At 33.3% G+C, this 15456-nt stretch overlaps 1 pseudogene; it reads right to left on the bottom strand.

Moving 5' to 3' along the window:
• Positions 1-3654: 3654 nt before the first annotated feature.
• LOC139853684 (TMV resistance protein N-like) lies at positions 3655-8175 on the bottom strand (annotated as a pseudogene).
• Positions 8176-15456: the final 7281 nt, after the last annotated feature.

Consider the following 15456-nt stretch of genomic DNA (forward strand, 5'->3'; position numbering starts at 1 on the left):
GCGGGGCAATTTTCCTGTTGTTGGAGAAATTTGCAGCCATGGCGGTTATATCCTCTTTGCTTTGATTATTAACAGATCTGAGCCCGAAAAGTTTGCCTTTTTCATTAGTTATTAAATGGTCTAAATATTGCACCTTTTATACACTCCGTATTTGACATTATAAAATTTTTGTAAACTCAATTATGAAGAACCAAAATGTCGATATCTTCAAGGCTATATTTTGTACTTTTATATATGTATTTGAATCATTAGATTGAAGTCTTGTCAATTTATACAATTGTACATTAGTTATAGCTTGTTTGGCCATGTATGCTTATATAGTTATATCAAGCTCAAACTAAAAATGAAAAATGACAAATCCGCACCCTAGATCATAGGAATTTAAGTTTCTTTAGCTTTATCTATGGTGGGTATATTGTCAGATATCACTCTCAATTTGAGCTTGATAAGGTACAATTGTCATTTGAGAGCTGTTGTTTTGTTTTATCATTTTTTGCATCCTGGTTTAATATTGCAACTTATGCTGGGTTAGCAGTTTGTAGGTGTAATAATGCACTTGCTGTTGTACTCCAACCTGTATATGATTGCTTTTTCAAGTTTGCAAGAACATGAAGATTAAGTTTTTATGTTAAAATCGGAATTTATGATGGGTGATATTGGAAAAATAATTTGAGATATTGTGAGTAGATTTCTAAACCTATCTGACTAAACACGCGTAGAGAAATCTTCATGTTGTGGGTTTCATTTCTTGTCTTAAGAACCTTTCAATGAAACATCATTTATCACAGGCATTCTCATTTTTTCCATTTTTAATTGATAATTTAAAGACATTAGCATATCTTAAAACAATTAAGTCGCCTAGCCTATTCTTATGTCCTGCAATCAAGACCTATATTTCAAAAGTTTTTATGCAATGCTTATTTGAATCTTCAGTATATTTCAAAAGTTGGGTACATTGGGTCAACCATTTAAGTCCATCGGGTCTCGAAAAACAGAGGGAATGAGTCCAATATGGATTAGGAAACAAAGTTTTAATTGTTAGTTAGAAAATATCAATAGAATGATAACATACTAGTTATATGCTAAACTGAAGATTCAAATAAGCATTGCATAAACCTCAGCAGATAGTTTCAGTTTTTAGTTGTTGTCAGTTGTCCCTAAGCATTGTGTGTTAAAAGTAAGCTTTTTAAGTCTGGTACGTTGTTTGAAATTGTAGAGGTGAGTCGCAAGCTAATTAACCTAAAGATGCATTCAAGTGTGATTTTGGATTGTGTGCTAAGTTGAGGAAAAGTTGCTAACCTAACCTAACGTTGGAGAGTTTTTTTGTGGTATATGTTTGTTCTGGTTCATTTTGGTACATGTTTCAAGTATAGTTTTTGTGGTCAATTGTCTTGCCAACCATTTGTCTTGTAGGCCAGCAGTTTTCTGTTTATGGTTCGGTTTGTTTACTTTGTTATGCGTATATTTTGTTTTTGTGGTCAACAGCAGCGTCTGATTGATTCAGTTAATATATCTGATTCTGAGTATTCAAAGATTATCAACACATGGTGTCTGGATTTGCCTTTTTTCACAGCTTATAGCATGTGAGGGTATTTCGTCATATTATACGACAACAACAATACGAGGCAGTGATGATATTTATCTATTTTCTGTTCCAAGCTGTTAATGGGGCAAGTTTTTGAGTTGATCTGTAACTTGGCTGGACAATTTCAGAGGATGGTGAAATGTGATAGTATTCTTTATATTTTGCAACCTTTTTTATTGCACCCATGGCGGATTGATCCTCTTGCCTCATTTGTAAACAGATCTGAGCCTCAAATTCATATACAAGTTTTCAATTTTTTTTTATGATTTGAATGTTTTGATTGATGTAGTGTAATTGTTTATTACAGAATTAATGATTAGTTGGAGATATTTTGCAGTTTTTCACATGAATATTATTGATTATCTGACTTATCTATATTCTGAAAGAATATTTGCTTTGTTGGAGGTACGACTACTACAACAAAGATTGATGGCTTTGCATTTGTGGATTATATGGACAAGAAGACACTTTTTGCATAAGCTCGAATCTGGTACACATGTGGTGTGGATTGTGGAGTTCTGTATGTATCGTTATATAAACAAGTATTTGCAATGTATGTAATGGTCTCCCTTCAACCTCAAAACAAAGGTAATTAAGTAGACTGAGATGTGGCTATTTAATTATAGTTGTACTCACTGGCTTTGGAGGGTTAACATATGCATCTCATGGAAAATCCCTTCTTTGATTAGGCTTTTAACAACACATAATTTTTTCGGGTTTCGAACTAGCGACATTAGTGGATTAACTATTATCAATATGTGCTACTAGTGCTTACGATTCTTAGATTAGGCACTATCATGTTTTGGTTGATTCCTGTCAGCAATGACCTTGAATCTCTGGTAACAAAACTTTTTATAAGTACAATAAGCAAGAGTTATCTTGCCCCACTACCCCTAACACCTCGTTTCTCAACAAAGGTAGTCCAGTGGTTGGGGCCCCTGACTTCCTTGCAAGAGGTTCCATGTTCAAATCTTGGGATGGCCAGGGAAATGTTAGTAACTGCCAGGTACTGAAGGTAGAGGTAGTGAAGGTAGTGATCCTGATGGACTTCGTACACTAGAGTATGAGTTGGATTACCCGCCCTTCCGGGTAACCCGAACAGTATAAACCTTAGAACCTTGTGGAATACAATATTTCTAAGATCGTATCAACAATTAATATGGTGTCCGCTACTTAATGTCGACACATTTGAGAAAAAAGGATGACTATTGTATGTAGACAATCAGAAGTAATGATTATAAGCACAAACAAAGACCAATTGGTCTTTGTTAAACTAATATAAGATCTGTTACAACCCAACCTCTACAATTAATTTGATCAAGGTCACAAACATATTGTTATAATAACCATTATGTTGAAACAAAATCCCTCAAGATTTAATGATAACTACTTATAATTAACACTAATTATGCATTTGTAGCCGGCATAAGTTATTTGTGTAAGAATGTGAAGAACCAAAATGGAATGGTTCCGCTTAATTAAAACTAAGCCGGGATGCTGACTGAGTCATATTGTTTTTTTATTATGTGTTGGATAAACTAGCTACTCACCAAAAAGGTTAGTCGGTAATAGTAAAAGTTTAGCAAACAGGTACTTGATAGGTGTATCTACTCCAAGATAATATAAGTTATTTACTGAAATATGATGAAATTGAAGGTTAATTGCTAGTGGTTAAAACGAGTTAATATATCAGAGACTGATATATAAGTATATATGATTGATTTAAAAACATGAGTAACTCAGTAACCTAGTAAAATCCTAATATATTCTAATTTACACCTGTCTCAAACTAATAATTCTATTGCCAAAAGTATTGTTGCTATATGACTTGAACACAAAACCACTTTTCATGAGACATCCATTAGTCATTTGGGAAGTAAACTCTCAACCAGTCAAACAAGTTTCTTGACCATGTCAATTACAACACAAATAGCATAAAATAAAGGAAATACAATGCGAGCGAAAACAAAGAAAGAGAATAACCTGATAGCAAAGTTCTTGGGTTCCCATCCCGAAAACATTACGTACTTCTAGCAATTAAAAGGGATGTGGAGAAGCACGTAGTAGCTTTAATATTCAATCTCCAAAGACGACTTTGTATCATCTACAATCTTGAATTTGAACGTATAATCGTCTTTGTCGTAAAATTCAGAGGAATATGTGTCCCAAAAGTCAGAGAAATCTGTAGATGTTTCCATTATAACACTTTCATTTTCTCTGGCAACCAGCTTAACTCCAAAACCACTACTACATACATCTTCTCCATCGACTCTGAATGAAATTGAAAATGAAACTGTGTTGGAAGTGGAGTCCCACCAAGTAGCGTGTCTCAATGAATCAAAGGAAACATAACCCACCCATGTACGTTTATCACCGTCACACTCCTTCCATAACCCAGGTTCAAGATTCATGCCCATCGTATTACTCTGCTCGTGCTTCAAAGATATGCTAGTAACATCGCAGTAGTCTAATTTCATTAAAAAAGCACACATTAAGAATCCACAAAAGTCATTGTACTAGTTATAGGGAAGTTGCAATCTACATGTACTTCCTCTAAGCAGAGGAGCTATAAACGTCTTTGGAATTTCAAGGCCATCAACTTCGAGATTCATATGGTGATTTATAGCATTCCCCTAATTAAAACAACCCAGTCGTTATATTGTTGACCGGGTAGTGTACATATATTAAACCCTGTAATTCTAACAGCATGTGCATACACACAACCCAAAGCCTGCAAAAATGGGCTGCTTGCTTTTGGGTTGAGTCTGGATTCAAACGGGTCAAGTTTTTAAACAGATTAATCAGGCCGGGTCTGGTGACCCAATTATTTTCCCTTGATTTTTTTTAACTCTTTACATCTATCAGCAACACTCACAGTTCGCATCACTTTAATTTAGCACAAGCTATGTACTTAATTTTTTTTTTTTTAGAAAGACAAACTCAAAACACCCTAAACGATTTTTCATGAATATTTACGAATGTCCATGGACTTGAACCCACAACTTCTTGGTTGGAGGGGTTCTTCGATACCACTAGGCTTGTTGGACCCCTGATAAGCACAACCCATTCCACCCGTTGCTTATAACCTGATGGACCTGTGATTTTTTTAGAGGAAGGCTTCATTAATAGGCGAACTGGACCCCTCTTTAAAAAATAAATAACTGTCCAATTATATGCCATATGCCAAACAAGTAAAAAGAAGGAGAGGGATAGTTAACATACATGGAGCATACATTGTAGTAATCCTTCTGCACCACTGACATCATTCGAATCATTAAGACATACTCGAGATAACCTCTTACAGTTTTTGTAAAAGTCTCCCATGGATTCAAGTGAGCTGCAATAATCCGCTCTAAATAAATCCACACTGGATGGAAGTTCTGGAAATTCTAGAAGCTTCCTGCAGAAACTGAGGTCGAGTGCTTTGAGCCGAGTAAGTTTCAAGAGGCTAAAAGGTAATCTTGAAAAGTTATTCCCAGTAAGATCCAACACTGTTAACTTGAGTAACTGGTCACCAACATCACGAGGGATCTCTCCATCTTCCAATCCACAAAAACGGAGATCCAACTTTTTTAAATTACATACACTAAACAGATCGTTTGGCAGCTTCTCAAGCTTATGCTGATATTTCATATTTAACTTTTCCAAGTGTTTCAAGGCTTGAAAGTTTCCTTCTATTCTCTTTAAATATGAAAAGTTGTTCAAAATTAGCGAAGTAAGGTCGGTACATTACTGTCCGATTGATGAGGCCGGCAGAACTTCTATCCCAACCTCACTAATTCTTAACATTTTCAAGCTATCCATGCTTGCGTGGATCTCTGGGAACTCAACAAGCGCTTCACAAGACCTGATGTCAAGAGTCTCCAAATTTTTCATACAAATGATGGTTGGAAAACTTCTAAGCTTCTTACAATCAGATACATATACGTTGACTAGAGTGTTACACTATCCAAGTGATGGATGGATCTCTTCCAAACTGTCACAATCATAAAGTTTCAGATATTCAAGACATGGAAATCCATCAAAATTTGGTGTGCTGACTAAGTTATCCGCATTCTTGATGGTAAGCTTTTTCAGTTGTGGTAGACGCTGATGCATACAAGTAAAATTTTAAAGCTAAGACTAAGTTACTGTATTGATATATTTACTCTACACTTATGGCGTAAATTCCTTTTTGCAAGGTGTAACTTCTACTATACTTGTATGTATATTTTAATTGTTAAATTACTTAGAGGAACATTATTTGAGTTTACCTTGTAACTTTCTTGCCAAAGTTCTTTCTGCAAGGTATGACGCAACTTTAGAACAACAAGCTTCCTTGGTTGAAAATCTGATGGAAACGGACGTCTAGGATAATTATTCCATGAAATATACTGCAACTCATTTGAAAGAAAACAAGGCCCTTCAACATCTTCATTAGGGGACCTATTTCCTCGCACAATTAGCAACCTTAATTTCTTCATGTTCGAAACGAGTTTGGAAAACCCTACTGAGTTGTCACCAGACCTTAATACCATTTCATAAAAATTGAAGCTTATTGCTTCAATCTCATTATTTTCCTGCAATAATGGAACAAAACCTTGTTATGTTTACAATAAATAATTTCAGGGATATTAAAGATAGCAAAACCATTACCTTTGTTGAATCCGTGGAACACATTTCTACAATTTCTTCATCCTTCCAAACCCTGCTATGCTTCTCGGGATTTTTAGGATGTTGGCCTCGAACGATGTTGTGGCCCATTTCTTCAACCAGATCATGCATCTCGAACTCACCATTCGAAATAGTTATGAGAGCCTTTTCTATCAGCACTTGGATCCCGGTATCAGGGTAAAACCAGCAAGCATCAAATATCTCCTTTGCTTTATCTACACGATAGCCCCTATGGAAACAAGCAATATCCAAGAATAACTCTCTTTCGTTAGGTTCCAGTCCATCATAACTTATTTTGAGTTTTTACATAATTGTAGAATTTGGGATATTTTTCATCTTTTCTAAGACACTCTCCCACCCCTTCTTGTCTTTACCACGTAGTAAAGATCCTAAAACTTTAAGTGCTAATGGGAGCCCACCTGCATAAGAAACCACGCGTAGTGAAAGCGTATCATAGTCTTCTATAGGAGGTTTATCCTTCTGCACTGCATGTCTATTGAAGAGTTGAAACACCTCATCGTGTGATAATAAACTAGCATGAGATATTTTAACCTTATCTCTGTGTAGCAAATGCTCATCTCTAGTTGTGATTATTATTCGACTCCCAAGGCCAAACCATTCATGGGATCCAGCTAACGCCTCTATTTGCTCATCTTTATCAACATCATCAAAGACAATTAAAACGTTACTACGACTTAACCTGCTTCTTATCATATCTTTTCCTTCTACGACACTCTGTACATTCACATCTTTTTTCAAAAGAGTTGATAGAACTTTCTCTTGAACTTTTTTCAAACCATCATGTTTTGTTGACTCCTCCCGAATTTGGTCAATAAAACAATGAGCTTGAAAATGATGAGAGAACTTTTTATAAGCAGAATAAGCAAGAGTTGTCTTGCCACTGCCCCCAACACCCCATATCCCAACCATGTGCACACCACCTGACCCTATATCTAGCAGTTTTCTCAAAGATTGCAAGCGAGCCCCCATTCCAACAAGGTCTTCATTAACATTTTTATCTAAGAAAAACAATTTTTCCAAGATCGTATCAACAATTGATTTGATACCCGCTGCTTCATGCCTGCACATCCGAGATTAAGGATGATTAGTATATGTTGACATTCACAAGTACTACGTAACATTTTCTCCAAAAACCAAGACGGGCGAGTCTTTATTAAATTAATATAAGAACTCCAGTTATAATTCAATGCAATTATATTTATATCACAAAAAAATTTTAAGATCATTATTAGCTTATTATGAATGAATTTATTTATATTTATAATTTATAATAGCTTGAGAAAGAACAAAATATTTGATGCTTATAAGGGGTTAGAAAAGTTAAAATATCATACATTATACATAAATAAAACACGAGTAACCTTCTAAAATAAAGGAAATATATACTTCGTTTAACACAAGCAAAAAGAAGAAAGAGAAATAGAGAATAACCCGTTGGCAATTTGACTGGGTTCCCATCCTGAAAGGTTACATGCTTCAACAATTGCAGTTTTCCATAATTCCTCTTTGGTGCTGTTATCGCGCTTTCGTTTCGCAAATGCTCTTCCGAAATTTCCTTGCAGTTTCCTAACATCTGAAGGACTCACATTATAGAATATGGGTATAACCATCAGTCCTCTCCAAACCCTGCATTTCATAATGTATTCGAGTTCATCCAAACACCAGGATGAATCAGCGTAGTTTTCCAAGAATACGACGATTGCAATTTGAGATTCCTCAATAGCATTCAACAGGGATGGACCAATGGATTCGCCCCGAGGAAGTGTTTGGTCGTCTTTGTAAGTGTGAATTAGTTTATCTGAAAGAGCTTTGTAGAGATGATCTACATAGTTCTTGCGAGTATCTTCCCCTCTGAAACTAAGAAACACATCATACTTTCGTGATCCAGAAGAAGAAGAAGAAGCCATTGACTCGTTTGAGATCTGTATAATAATGGAGTAGTTTATTTGACAGAAAGAAATGGTGGTAGGTGTATGATGAAACTAATATTTGAGAAACACGATAGTCAACTTCCTTGATTGAGATTTGTATAATTAGTTTATTTGTAAAATCTTGCTGTTTTTTTGAAAATGGTTTTTTAGTGTAATTACATATATGGTTTTCAAACAAAATATTTACGGAAATAGGTAAACCGAACTTTTAATCGCCGGTAGAAATGACAATGGATAGGATATGGATCGGATGACGCCATATCCATATCCATTTAGTTTTTGTTCATCCATATCCATATCCATATCCATATCCATTTAATTTCAGTTCATCCATCCATATCCATATCCAATGGATTAAGCGGGTTAATGGATATCCATTGGATATTCAAGAAAGTGTTATTTTTTGTTAAAGATATAATATAATTTGTTAAATTTAATATTAAACATAGAGTATGATAAATTAAATGTGTAATTTGTATGTTTATTTTATTAAATATACGTGTTTTGTTGTGATATATCATAGTTAATTCATTATATAGTTGCAAGCAAAATGTATGTGCAATGGTAAATGCATTTGTAATAGTAAATGTGTTTGCATATATCTATATTTATGTATTTACATATGTATTTCGGGTGATAACGGATGTATCCTTGGATGAAAATTTTCATCCGTATCAATATCCATATCCATTTAAGTTCATCCATATCCGTATCCATATCCATATCCATTCAGATTATCCATATCCATCACGAACCGGGTGGATCAGATGGATATCCGCTGAATCAGGTGGCCATTGCCATCCCTAATCGCCGGTTTGTCAGTTAACACCCCAAACCGGCATTTCATTTGCCGGTTTGGCTCCACGTAAACCCTAACCGTACACTTCGTACCACTTCTGACATCATCCTGCAAACCGGCAAATGAAATGCCGGTTTGGACCCTGAATTTTACCTGAATTTTCCAGTGTATTATTACTACCGTTTTCCTGTATTTTTCAGCCTATTATTACTGCAAAAGATGCAACCTATCATATCGTAGTTTGAATATGAATTTGAATTTGCCAGCAAAATATTGTATTTATAGAGTTAAGAGTGGAATCAATTAATCTCAAAACCATTACCATTACATGTTTCTTTAATCGCTAAAACACCTCATATTACTAAAACACTAAAACACCATTATATTCTTCACATAAAATGGCTGAATTTACTGGTTTTATGGTTCATGTTATTTGGGGTGGTAGAATTACATTTCAAAATGGGTGGTTAACTGGTGATGAAACATCACTTAGAACCAGTTTTCCAATATACCAAAAGATTAATTACATGCAGTTAAACGAAATGGCTTATAAATGTGTGGGTGTTGATCCAAGAACACATACGTTGAAGATGATTATGTGGGATGATTACTTCGGCAATGCGTGTCCGACTGAAATTCACGACGATAGGTCTTTGGAATCAATGATTTTTTTGGCTAGTCAAAATCCACATTACATTGGTCAAATTAAAATTCAGTTTGAGCAAGTCTTTCGACACAAGGATCCGGCTTTGTTGATCAGTTACTGTGACGATCGCTCCAAATCCATATGAACGAATACGTCATTCATCGATTTCATTGCAAGGTATTTGACCTCTATATGATACGTTTTATAAACATTGCATTCTTTTGAAAAGGTATACCATAAATGAATATTTAAATCCAAGGTTTTCGACATCTGATGATTTCTACATATAGACAATCACCGTAAATAATAGTTTACAATAATACTTCCATTGACAATGCAGTCAAAATAGATACATGGTGATGCTTTTGCGAATGCAACGTTTTCTCGAATAAAGCATGTATGACTCCATGCACATAGCTTGTATAACATATAAGCAAATAGCAGAAGACTTCCAGGGAACCTGAGAATAAACATGCTAATAGGTGTCAACACAACGGTTGGTGAGTTCATAGTTTTAATGTTTCACATAATCTGTATATAAAGGTCGACCACAAGATTTCAGTTGTTTCATCCGAAACGTTTATCAAAAGTTTGTCAATAGATTCTACGTAACAGAGCACCCTGGTAACTAAGCTTAACGCTATATCAATAATAACCCTTGTTGTTTTAATACACGCAAACCAACGTTTCATAAACTCAAATAACATACGTCCGTTAAAAGGCTAGCGCTCTAGCTCGGACGGGGATGTCAAACCCTATGGATCCTTATACTGTTATTCGCGCCCACCAGTCCACATCCTATGTACTGGAAGCTAATAGTTACCAAAGCTAGGGATTTTCGGTTTAACTCAGTGTAGAATTAAGTATGTACTTGTGTCCATTGCGTTTAAAATAAATTGCATGTATTCTTAGCCCAAAAATATATTGCAAAAGCAATTAAAAAGGGAGCAAATGAAACTCACCTTGGTACGAGTGATGAAAGATAACGAGTAAATGAGACATTGATTAGAAACGAGTATGCGCTAAATTATTAGAATGAATTAATGGTCAAGACCAACACTTAGAAATATGATGGTTTATATTTATGTTACTAATATATATATATATATATATATATATATATATATATATATATATATATATATATATATATATATATATATATATATATATATATATATATATATATATATATATATATATATTCTTTAGGACCTTTTAGCTTAAATTTAGTATTTTAGAAATTTAAACCTTAATTAATCAATTATGTTGATAAAAAAATAAATTTGTTTTTCTTGAATTCTTCAAGATTTTTAGTATTCATGTTTCAAAAATCTTTTTAGATATTATACGTACATCACCATGGCAAGTTTGTATCCAAGACTTGCCGTTTAATCACAGATTCAAATATCATAAAAAAGTTTCATTTACTTAAAATTTGTTAACAGTATCAAGTCAGTATGAGGTGTCAAATATCATGACTAATATAAGGTTAATAAATAAATTGTTTCGTTGTAAAACCATTTATGTAATCACTCATAGTTATATGATGTTGAATACGTGATTTAAACAACTGCTTTGATCATGAACTACTAAGCCATTAGAGACCCACTAATTGTACATTGATAAAAATTACCTTCAAAAGTAATGAACTTGGACTGAAATTTAAACGCGTGCACTTCGTATTCTCATACTTGGTATTTAGCAACTTTATGTTTATCTCTAAATTGTATAAATTGTGAATTTGATGACAAGTAAATAATATTGTTGTCAAGTTGATGTATATAAGATCGAGATATTAGCAATCATGCGGCGCAATTTGCGGAAGTGATTTTCATGTTTTTCCAATAATTTGACTTTCATGCTTACACGTGATGTTTTTATTTATTTATTTATTTATTTATTTTTAACTCAAATGATTGATATCTTTTATTGAACTGGACTATTTATTTGGGACGTATGAAAAAAAGAAATGTGGACTATTAACATGGGACGGACGAAAAAGAAAATGTGAACTATTAATATGGGATGGACGAAAAAGAAAATGTTAACTATTAATATGGGACGTAGGGAGTAAGTATCAACCCAATGGTGGGTCACATGGTTGACAGCCAACAACAACAACACAAAAACCAAAAACATCTCGTGAACTCTTGGTTGGATATATATGCCGTCCAAAAAAAAAAATATATGAATGATTAATTCTAAAGTCCATATAATTTATACATATGCATGATCTATTTCCAACTTATAATAGAAAATATCAAATGGGTTGATCTATGTGTTTGATGTATGTCATGTATATATGTATGTAACTATATTAAGATGTTTAAAAGATAAAAACAGTAGCATTGATAGATTCAACGATGTAAAAAATTTAACTAAGCCCCACTTGGTCTTTACATTCATTTGTATGCATGTTAAAAGCAAAAATAGTAAAATCATGTGATCACATCCTTGTTTAATGAATTTGATCCAACTTGCTTTATTAATTGTCATGTGTCGACATCTAGCTAGTTATACTAAATTATATGTAAATCTCACCACAATAATAATAACATTATTTAATATTTTATGTGTATTTAAACTTACTTGCAGATCACTTTACCATTTATTCCGAATACCGTTAAAAAGATCAGATTTCTTAAATCACAGTGAACCTCACAACAGAGACCCGTAATCATATCACAATGTATCTAATAATTCAGTCATTTGATATTATCTTTTAATTCCGTCGATAAATATATTAAACATATATTGAAACAAATACGTTCATGTAAAGTATTATACATCTAATACTTTGTTAACATTTTCAATTACTATAACTATATATTATATATACATATCTATATACACATAAATGTTCATGAATCGTCGAGAACAGTCGAAGGGTAAATGAATACGTGAACACAGTTCAAAGTTTTTGAGACTTCAACATTACAGACTTTGCTTATCGTGTCGAAATCATATAAAGATTAAGTTTAAATTTGGTCGAAAATTTCTGGGTCGTCACAGTACCCACCCGTTAAAGAAATTTCGTCCCGAAATTTGAGTGAGGTCGTCATGGCTAACAATAAAAATGTTCTCATGACGTATATGAGTCAATAAATAGAGTTTTATCACTGTTTGAATAATATGGATAAAACAATCCAATTACTCGAAGCGTATGAGAGAAGTTATCGTAAAAGAGTGAAATGGATATTAGAGATTTGTCTTAACTCTTGACGTAGTAACGATTGATTTCCAAAATTTAAGGAATAGAAAATCTTCATAATCTAAATAAGATTTGATTCTTCGGGAATTAAGGAGATTAAGATCTTCTTTAATTAAATGTGGTCACCTGCCTTAATTGCTCTGTCTGTTATTTCGCTATAAATTAACCTTTTTCGTTTCATTATTTCACCACTCCTACATCTTCTTCCTCATTTCATACTTTCAAAAGATTGTGAAAATGCTTCATCCAGTTCTGATTCTTGATATACTCCTAACTTTCATATCTGTCATTCTTCTTTTTCATCTACCACCAGAGGAAGTTATTTTCTTCTACCATTACCTTGGGTTATAGTGTTTTTCATTCTCCCGTGTCTTTATATTGCTATACGCATTTATATACACGGTTTGTAATTTCAGGGTTATTATCGGTCTTTATATTCACAATTATATTTCAGAGCTTCATGCTTTCTTTTTCTCTTCCAGACCTCAAGTCAAGCGAATAATGGTCCAGAATTCGTAGGTATGAAGTTTCGGATGAACATAACTAATGTTCTAAGAAAGAAATGGTAATAGCACGATCTTGATTTTTCAAATTACCAGAATATCCGGAAAAGACCGAATCATCAAGAAAAATATTATCTTGATATGTTTAGAGGTTAAATAGAATGAAAGAGTTATGTAACATGGTTCATGATAAGGGTGTGATCTGTGAACCTTTATCACGTTCCATTAGAAACTCAGCATGACTTACTGTAATATAATCACGTTGATCAAGTGTCATTATATTATACTAACTCATGCTTCAGTTCCCAACATTTCTTGAAAAACATCAATTTTTTGAAATTTTCAGAATTTAGAAACTAAAATAGTTTTTTTATGATGTAAAACAGATAGCGCGAAGAGATAAATAATTTCGGATAATAATAGTTATGAAGATATCTTCAGAAATATCGAAGATATTTATAATGAAAGATATGATAATATCTTAGAATTTCTAATATCGAAGGATGATGAAGAAGATTTGTCTGAAAAGGTTTAGAGTCAGAAGCAAGGTATTCGTTAATAACTTCAGCAGACACTGAATCATTTGGATTCTTTGAAGGTAGATTTCGTCTTTGTGATTTGTCCACAGTCTTCTTCATGGTTTGCTCAATCCATTTTTCAGTACTAAACTTTCTCTTTTTCCGTGCTTTTCCAACACACTAGTCTTTATCATCAAACTTTCGACTGTTAAAATCGTTTACAGTTTTTGCTGCTTCATCAGCATTTTTCCAAAATTCGGAGAAATAGTTTCGCAGTTTGAGGTATTTTTCAGAAACTTCACATTCGAAGTAAGTAAGTCTAGGAGATAGACATTATATGTATATATATAACTGTTGACGTAGAATTGCTGCGAAATTCGAAATACTGATTGCTAATTCCTGGTAGTTGGTATGGCAATTATTGTTAAAAGATGTGGATGAGTACATGATAGGGTTTCAATGAGTATAATGATTTTTCGGAAGGTCAAGGATCAATGAAGTTGCTGGTAAGTTTACTGCTAATGTGGTGGAACATAAAAGGTTCCCCGGTAACAAAAACGTATATATCAAGGTTACAATAGGGCTAATCTGAAAAGTCGAAGTTGACTGGTTAGAAGTGTGGTAAAACTGGATACTTTGAAAAGGGATTGCAAGGTTATTTTCAGTAAAAACAACGCTAAAGGATCTTGCACAGTTTTGAAGTCAAAGTATAGCTTTGAAAGATGTAGAGATCTAAGAGTGAAATCACCAGTTCAGAGTTATGACTTGGATTCTGATCCGTTAATATCAGAATATGAAATCGAATTTGTATGAAATGATTGTGTATCACTGTGAAGATAGTGAGTATAGTTAATGATTTTTTTTTAATCAAAATTGAAGAATGTACACTGTAACATATTAATTGCGAACTTATATATTTTCCCGGGTATTACCTACCCGTTAAAGATTTCACAAGTAATATTTTGTACAAAAGAATTTTTCATTAGTCTTTATGAAAATATCTGTATGTATATTTTCTTCGGATGTAATTCGGATTTAATGAGTTAATATCATATTAAGCTCATTTGATTTTTGGCTTGAATTAGAAATGAATAATCTCTAAAACATTAGAGATTACATAATCTTCGCAGAGTATTTCACTAATGAAATCAATACTTCATTATTCATTCTTATTGATTTTCCTCGGTGAAGGATGTTGGTGCTCGTGGAACTTTTGTGAACCTTACAAGGCACAGATGATGTTTTCTGAAAAGTTTCGAGTACATAAAAAATTAAAATGTAAAATCAATAAGGTAATTGAATAACACACTTGGTTTATTATGAAATGGAATTCATTGAGTTGAAACAGAGATTGTAGTTAATGATGGTTAAGTCGTTAACGAAGGATGTACATCATAGCATATTAGTAATATGAATTAACCGAGTAGTATCTACCCCTTAAAATTCACGCGTAATAGCTTAGTACGAAAAGATATATTATGATTTTCAAAATCTATATAATATATAAATTCTTTGAAAATAGTGAGTTAATACTTCATAACTCGTTATCTTAATATACCCATTGGTGATTGTGGTGTCGATATCGT

The sequence above is a fragment of the Rutidosis leptorrhynchoides genome, chromosome 6 (genome assembly GCF_046630445.1).
Source record: "Rutidosis leptorrhynchoides isolate AG116_Rl617_1_P2 chromosome 6, CSIRO_AGI_Rlap_v1, whole genome shotgun sequence".
Lineage (NCBI taxonomy): Eukaryota > Viridiplantae > Streptophyta > Magnoliopsida > Asterales > Asteraceae > Rutidosis > Rutidosis leptorrhynchoides.